Source organism: Zootoca vivipara, chromosome 7, assembly GCF_963506605.1.
Source record: "Zootoca vivipara chromosome 7, rZooViv1.1, whole genome shotgun sequence".
NCBI lineage: Eukaryota > Metazoa > Chordata > Lepidosauria > Squamata > Lacertidae > Zootoca > Zootoca vivipara.
Genome location: NC_083282.1, coordinates 59,312,690 through 59,321,327, shown reverse-complemented (window position 1 = coordinate 59,321,327; position 8,638 = coordinate 59,312,690). Strand labels below are relative to the sequence as shown.

At 39.9% G+C, this 8,638-nt stretch overlaps 1 long non-coding RNA gene across 1 annotated transcript; it reads left to right on the top strand.

The window, feature by feature from the left end:
- Positions 1-2,435: 2,435 nt before the first annotated feature.
- Positions 2,436-8,140, top strand: LOC132592505 (uncharacterized). The gene is made up of 3 exons (XR_009557974.1): positions 2,436-2,562; positions 7,219-7,320; positions 7,710-8,140. It is a non-coding gene; the product is annotated as an uncharacterized LOC132592505 (long non-coding RNA).
- The last annotated feature ends 498 nt before the right edge of the window (positions 8,141-8,638 follow it).

Sequence of the window (8,638 nt, the reverse complement as noted above, 5' to 3'; positions counted from 1 at the left end):
GAAGATAGCTGACCCCTGATCTTGATACTGTTACTTTTTATATATAAATGTTTTTAATTAATTTTTACATAGTACATTTCAATTTAAACATATCATTCACCTTCACATTTGGGATTCTCTGAATCCCTTGACTTCTAGCCCTTCTCTGGTTTCCATAATTACTCCCCTTTTCCTTCAGCTTATCCTTTTTTTCTAATTTGTTATAAGTATTTTTTAACTTTTCCATTGTATTTTGTACAGTACTTTACAAATATTACTCTAATCCTGCCAAAGTTTTAAATTGTTTACAGTGTTACTTCTTATACAGCTACAATCCTTGTGAGGGAACAGAATAGACAGGAAAACAATGAAGCACTGGAGTAAGTTCTACTTAGGTGTTGAGAGTGAATTCTGAAACTGAATAATGGAGAATTGAAATATGCCATGTCTGACAGGTCGGGCACAATTTAGACAAGGAAAGGCAAAAGCCCAATGCTAAATCAAATAGAGGTTGCAGCTGTAGTACCTAAAGGAAAGAACAAGCTGGATCTACAAAAATTGTAGGAACAGCCAATGATCTAACAATGTTTATTCCAAACATCACAACAGTAACTATGCCATTATGATGTTGCTCTTTCCTGGATAGCAGTCCATAAGGCAACTTTTGAAAAGTTAAAGCAGCTACGTTTAATTATTACAATGGCAAAGAGGCAGTTACCAATTTTGCAGGATTAGCTGTGTTGCCATTGTAGAGAGATAACTCACTTGTTACCCTTGTTTGGAAGCAGTAATGTTTGTGGATACCAGTTGCTGGAAACCACAGGCAGGGAGAGTAAACTTGTGTCACCTTCTGCTTGAAGGTTTCCCACAGGGAATTGGTTGACCACTGTGACAACAGGATGCTGAATAAGATGGGCCTTATGTAACACTGACACATAGCTGCAAAGTTCTCCCTTTTTTAAAGGGAAATTCCCTTATGCTGAATAGACTTCCTCGTGAGAAAAGGGAAAACTTGGCAGCTATGCACTGACAATTCCACCCCCCCCCAAAAAAAACCAATGCTCTTTTCTTTTTTATTTTGAAAAATGTTTAGATGTGCAGGGGTATGCATAGGACAACTAAAAGGAACAGATGTCAAGAGAACACCTCATGATAGTTTATTTACTAATTTTGCAGATCCAAAACTGAATAAATTTAAAATTGTTTCTGCTAATGATAGGAGCACTGCAAATCCTTAAATATACAATTTTGCAGAGATAGTCCAACTGTCTCCAGGGTATCCATCAGGGTTCTCTCCCAGCCTGACCTCGAGATACCAGGGATTGAACCCGGGGTCTTCTACATGCAAAGCAGTTGCTCTACCACTGAATTATGACCACTTCCCATAAAATGAATTTGCGAGGCTGCATCTGACCCTTAGGCTGCATGTTGTCCACCTGTGTTCAAATGGTGATTTTGTAAATCTGTTTCTGCCAGCAGAATTGGCTAAAGCCACTGCTGGCTTTGAGGGTTGTAAATAATTCTGCTCATGGTAACTTACTGTGATTTCTTTTACTGTAGGCAATTGAAAATGCTTCCTCAGCAGTGCTTTGTTTGTGTCCTTTGGTTCTAAATATATTCTGATCTGGTCTTTGCTAGGCTTTTACACAACTATTGTATTGAATAATTGTTATGTTTTGACCATTGCATCAAGGAAGCAAGACTTCTTAGCTGTGGTTCCCTGTCAGTGGAAAATGTTCCCCACTGAGGTCTGCTTGGCGCCTTTGCTGACATCTTTTTACCACCAGGCAAAATTTTACCTTTCCACCACACTTTGAAGGATTGTGATTATTTTATTTTGCTTTTTAGTGTTCTACTATATGCTTTCTACTGCTGTTAAGGTGAGGGAATTGCTTTGTGTAATATTTAAATTAATTGCATGTGGGAGGGGGGTCGTGTGTGAATGTGCTTATAATATAATACAGTTTTACTTACGCTTATAAATATGTTGTAAGTTGCAAGGAGACCTTGCATGTGACAAGTGATTAGCAAGTTTAAAATAATAAAAAATAATGCAAATCAGTTTATTCAGAACATTGCTCCTCAGCATCATCACAACTTTCTGTGGTGCTTAAACTACAGGCAGTACCTGGCCTGCATATATATTGTAATGGAATATTGGTTTAATAAGTTGCCTAGACCCTGAGACACTTCTTTGTAATTTTGGATTAACACCCCCATGGATCTTCCAGATCTGTTTTGATTAGTCACCTAGAGCTTGTGCACTTGGGATTCTAGGTAATTCTTGTCTTTACACCTACAATGAGGACTGTATTTACCAAACACTTGCACTCTAGATATATGATTGGCGAAGCAGTTCAGGATTCAAAGCTTTATAAGCTTTTAAAAGGCATGGCATTAGCTTCTGCCCCTCTGCCATTTGTAACATTCAGTTTGGCTGTCATTTATGAGAACACACTACTTATCTTCCAGAATGAAAGAATGCAGTGTACCAATAAAGAAATCATGCTGTTCTTGGCAGCAGAGGCTTTACTTTGATATTTCCAATCTCAGCTTTCACATGCCTCACCAGCACTGACTTCTGTAAGTACCACTGTTTGTTTACACCACAATTTCCTTTTATCATTACAACTCCTTTCAAAAGTTTCAGATTATATATCCTAGGGGTGTGCATTGGCACTGAATAAAAAGGTGAATATGGGTGATTTCAGTTTCAATCTCCCTTCCTGAGTTGAAGCATAATGTCAATAGCCCTGCATCAGATCAAGGCCCCTCACAGCCATAGAGTGCTCTGTTTCTGTGTTTTTCTCTACCTATACAATTCTAAATTTACCTATACAATATTTATATCTTTTTCTAGGCCCATGGGCTTTGCAAGAAATGAGGTTGTCCAAAACATTGCCTGTGGAATGCTGAAGATTTCTGGATTATTATTATTTTTTGCTTTGTTAAAGCACATCAGTGGAGGATACACACACACACACACACACACACACACACACACACACACACACAAGCTTTAATTAAGTTTTGATGGAGAGAAACTAAAACCCAGAGCTCCCCCAAACTTTGCAGGCAGAGCTGTAGACAGCTTCACAATGTAAGGCCTATTGCAGACTTGTACAATCCAAGAGGAGGCCTATAGGAGACTACAAGCAACTGTATTCTGTAAATAAGCTGCAAGGATATACTGTACACTACTTGGCCACCTCTTAATTATTTCATGATAAGAAAGGTAAATGCCCCTCACTCCCTCAAAAGGGATTATGGAGGAGAATGAATCCCTTTCCCTCCCATTCCACCCTACCACCAAAACAAGACAGTCCCAGGAGCTATTTGTGTACTGTAGAAGGGTTCCTGTGCCTGTAAATTTTATCCACTTTGACCAAAAGGGGTAAAAATTAAAGCCATCTTTCAAATGGGGGAACACAGAATTTTGTTATCAAGAGTGGCTCAGGAGCTGAATTATAGATCAAAGTGGAGAGTTTGCAGAATAATTCAGAAACAGATAGGATTTAAAATAAAATAAAATAAATGTACAGATGCAAGGTGAATATTGGGGCCTGTGCACACACACACACACACTCTCACTCTCTCTATATATCTAGTGATTGCAATCCTAAACACAGGAGAGAGAAAATCCTGTTGAACTCAAGAAGGCTTACTTGTACTTAAGACAATACTACAAGAGCATTTTTTACTGCTTTGTGGTGAGGAAACATCTGAACTGTGTCAGAAAGCTTCTCTTAGTAAATAACATAATTGTACTTTTAGTAGCGAATAACTAAACACAGGCAAATTATATTTTGCATTAATCATATCAAGAATGGTAGTAGCTATAATGAGATAAAATATGAAATGAGATGCTAATTTCAACATATGATTCATTGCACAATTCTCTATTCTATGAAATTCCACTTTGCATTCTACCAGTCTGCAAAACCACCCCACTTCCATAGCCCTTGTTCTTGTTTGCACATCCCCTTTGCTGATGCTCTGTTAATGATAGTCAATTGGGGTCTGTTTCCTTCCCGATAGATTTAATTTCCCTGAAAAGTAATTAATTTTATTTAGATGTAAGGGACTGAAATTAAATATCAATATAGACATTACTTCAATTAGTTCAATTCTCCTGTCTAGAAAGACTGCTAAGGATTGTCACCTGAGGCTTTGAATCTATGTCCAATTACTTCAGAGTAAGACCCACTGAACTTAGTGGTTCCTTCTTCTGAGTAAATAAGAATAGGATAAGTCTGCCTGGGATGCAAATCCACTTAGATCCTTTCATGTCTAATTAAGAAAAGGCAAATGGCTGTTTTCATCTCCCCTTCAAAATTTGGTCTCCCATTCTTCAGTTCCATCCCATCACCCTGCTCTGAATCTGCCCAGTTGAAAGATGTTCATGTTTTGCAGCAACAGCCCATCCCTAAATCTCCAGAAAGAAAAGAAAGCCACCTTTTGAATTTACCATAAATTCCCTTCTTTGTCTAAGTAGCAAACATGAATTGACATGCTTTGCAGAAGCTTTGCTGTAGAGGAGGCACCAAGCAGAGCCTGGGGTAGCTGACATCACTCACTGTCTCCAAGGTATATTTCATTTCACCATCTCACGCAAACTCTTCTGTGTCTGGACTTGCACAATCAGGCAGGGTCACAGGATTTGCAAAGCTTGCAATCCCTCCTACAATAGCTCTAAAGTGCTCCATAGCAGACTTCATCCAAAAGTTGTTTATCTAAGATAAGCACACCTTTGTGATAGTAAGCTATGGGACTGTGAATTGTAGGCAAGACGCAGTGAGATTTGCAAGATGCATGTCAGACGCAAATCTAACCATTCGGACATTGCACTCCCCCCCCCATAGCAAATCATTAAAATATTCTGGTTGTTTCCTTCCAGCATCACTGTCTTTCTTTCTTCTCTCACTGTGTCCAGCCAGATTCACTCAGTAGCAGGACAAAGCAGTGACATTCATAAACTTTGTTTCAAGCAGTTCAGGAGTAGAAGCATGGATGGTCCTATAAAAAACACAGTATAGGAGAACATGGGCAAATGTCTTAACTGAGCCAAGTTAGCAAGGGCAAACTCTCAGCCATCAAGTATCCTTTCCTTATCTAGCTGTCTGTAAACTAAGTGTCACATGAACTAGCATGCTGGGAGTCCAAACAGCAGTCTGACCATGCCTTGGGGACAGCTCAGTTGGTAGGTCATAGGTTTGAATCCCAGGTCATAGGTTTGAATCCCATGTTGGGCAAAAAGATTCCTGTATTGCAGGGAGTTGTACGATGACTTTCATGGTCTCTTCCAACTCTACAATTTTATGATTTGATGACTCCCTACTGAGGAATATCTCTTGCAGCAGAGTGTACACTCACTCTTGCAGAGTGTACACTCACTTTTTCTTATGAGAAAGGTGGGTTAATGTTGTTGGCTTAGGGAAGCAGGGGCAGCCCAATACATTTTAGTGCCTGAGGTAAAGGACAGGATGCCGCCTCTCCCATGACATGTAACGAATCTGACCAGACAGGCGGTTGAATCTAGCTTTGATGGTGGCAATGGGATGGCTCCACTGCACTTAAAGGCACCAGGTTTAGCTTAGGGAGTGCAGTGCAGGCTATGTGACACAGACAGTTTTGTCACTCCCTTCCTCTTGACATTTTCTGGCTGAGGTGGCTGCCTCATTTTAGCTTGTGGTAGGGCCGACCCTCTAGGAAAGCAATTACAGTTTACTTTCCTTATCCAACACAAGTGTTATGTGTAACACAAGGAACTACAGGATTGTAGCCCATGCTAGTCCTACTAAAAGTAGATCCATTGCAATGAATGACCCTAAATTAGACACGTTCATTAACTTTAATGGGTTTACTCTGAGTAGGAGTAACATTGGAAAAAACCTATGAATTCATCCCTCCAACAGTGATCTCGGGGTAAAGGGAGACTGAATTCTTCTTCTTCTCCTTCTTTATTAAGAGAGGGGGGAGCGGGGGTTGGGCTGTCTCTCAACCCAAGTTTCTAACCCTCTTTGTTCTTGCTTAAGAGGAGAATGGAGGGCTTAGCTTCTTTTAGTAACTGAGGACATTTCTCCCACAGTGCATGTGAACTCCCACTGTGATTATTGCAGGGTTTCCACACAGTTAATTCCCAGCAGTTTCCCTTTTCACTTACACAGCACGCTGTGAGCCAATATTTCCAATAAGCTTTTGATTCTGGGCCAAACTAGACTTGAAGTGTCATTCTTGCTTGCTTTCCTTTTCCTTTTCCTTTCTTTAAAAATACTGTTAATAGCCTCCATCGTGGTCTGAAGGAAAACAGTCCCCAATGGCAAGCTTCCGTAGGTTCATAGGGAAGATTGCCTTCTGAGAAGCTAATTTATGCCATGGAGACAATTTCAATTGGGATTGTGGCAAGGGAGGAAAGGGTTAGGAACCTTCTCAAATGGCAGGTTCCAAGCAACCCACTGTATCAGCATTTAAAGTAAAACAACCATCCATTTTGCCCCAGCTTCACGGCACTGAAACTGCCCTGGACACCCCAGTTGGTAACATTTGTGGGAGAACAACCATGCTCATTCTTCTTGACCACTCAGCAGCTATCAATATTGTTGACTAGGGTGTTATTCCATCCCCACAGAGATGTACCTAGCATCTTCATTATATAGATTCCACTCTTTTACCCTGGCTTTGCGTATTCAGGTATTGTGTGTGTGTGTGTGTGTGTGTGTGTGTGTGTGTGTGTGTGTGTGTGGTGTACTTCTTCTGTCTTATTTGATCAATACGACACGGCTTTTCTTTATAAATAATAATAATAAACAAGTAAAACTATTTAAAACTGATTTATTTGTTTTTACTTGTATGAATATACGGCTGTGACCTGCCCTCTGAACACCTGATAAATAAATACCCTTGACTTCAAGTGACACATTTAGCATCATGAACTCTTTTGTCTATAACTTTACCGTGTCTCTATATACAATAGTGGCCAGGATCAGGGAATGGATCTATCATAAACCTTGCAGTTCTCAAAAGCTTTTCAAAATGTGAAATATTTCTGCCCAGAGTATCCCTTTCCCTCCTTGACAGTCATCATCTCTAACAATGATGACCTTTCTACAATGATACTAATAATACACAAGTGAGAAGATTTTGCAGAATGACTTTTCATACTCATATGAAGGATATCTCACTTTAAAAGTGCAAAAGCTTTTCAGTGTCAAAAGCTTGGTATGCTTACATTTCTTACAGAGATTGCTCACCTGCTGTCACTGAAGACACTTCCCCTCCAATCCTGTACCACTTAAAAACTCAAGTGTACAAGTGTTTAAGTATTCACACAGAAGAGCAAAAGTAAGTTCTCCAGAATTACAAATCACCCAAACTCCATTCAGAACAACCCCAAGTTATACCAGCTGAGGTTCTAACCCCTTTGTATGAAAAAAGGAAGCAGGTGTTTGCAGATTATGTACTTTGCACTCCAGAAATGCATGCCTGGAGGGAGCAACACTTTTTGTCTAGAAGAGCAAAGGAAAAAGATTAAGCTTTGTATATTCATGTGAGTGCTTCATTGCTCTTGACTTGAGCCTCTTTTCTAGCCAGAGGCTGCTCTGACAAAAATTAAAAACCACTACCCTCCCTCTTTTTAATAATAATAAAAACACACTACTGTTTTCAGAGAAAATATGTCTAGAAATCTTTAGAGTAACGTTCAGATTATTTTTTTGTTTGGATTTGTGCAGACACATTTGGAAAAAAAGATGGGATGCACCTCTGAATGAAGACCTGCGAAAGTGAGAGAAACTGAAAATAGTTGCAGTCATCCATCTCTGTGGCAATTCATCCTTACCACAATTCAGTAAAATATGCCATAAGTATTATAACCATGTTAACAGAGAAGAGGCCAGTGACTGATAAGCAGTGCTTTGCCTAGATATTGGTCTTTAGCTGGTGGGTTGGCATGCACTAGTGAGCTGAGGCCTGATCCAAGGTGGGTCATAATAGGACCACTAACGCCATGCCGAAATTTAAGAAACATTTTACCCTAAAGTATCTCTTACTACGGCATGTCATTTTCATACCTCATGATGTCTGGACAGTTTTATCCTAAAGTATCTCCTACTATGTTTTGTTAACTGTGTTGTGCTTTGATCCATGTATATGTAGCACTTTTTCTATGCCAATAAAGTACTGTAGATTGATTAATTTGATTAAGAAATGGGTCCCCAAGTGCATTTTTGGGTTAAACATAGCTGCCAAGTTCTCCCTTTTTTAAAGGGAAACTCCCTTATGCTGAATAGGCTTCCTCGCGAGAAAAGGGAAAACTTGGCAGCTATGGGGTTGAAAGTGAGTCCTGGATCTGAAAAAGTTGATCAAAGCTGGCCTAAGGCTACCTAGTGAGCTTGTGGGTGAGCTGAGACAGAACTGAACCTGTAAAATGGCCTTCCCTAATATGGTGCCTTCCAATGTGTGCCACATTCCATCATCCCTTAGGCATTGGCCATGTTGCTTGCACTGGTGGGAGATGTAGTCCAAAATGTCTGGAGGGCATTGGATCAAGGAAGGCTGGTGGAAAGAGTGGTATCCAGCTAATTTTGGGGGAAGCCCTAGAACAGATTAGGGACACAAGAGTGTTCATGTAGCACTACTTTAGATACAACCCAAACTGTTT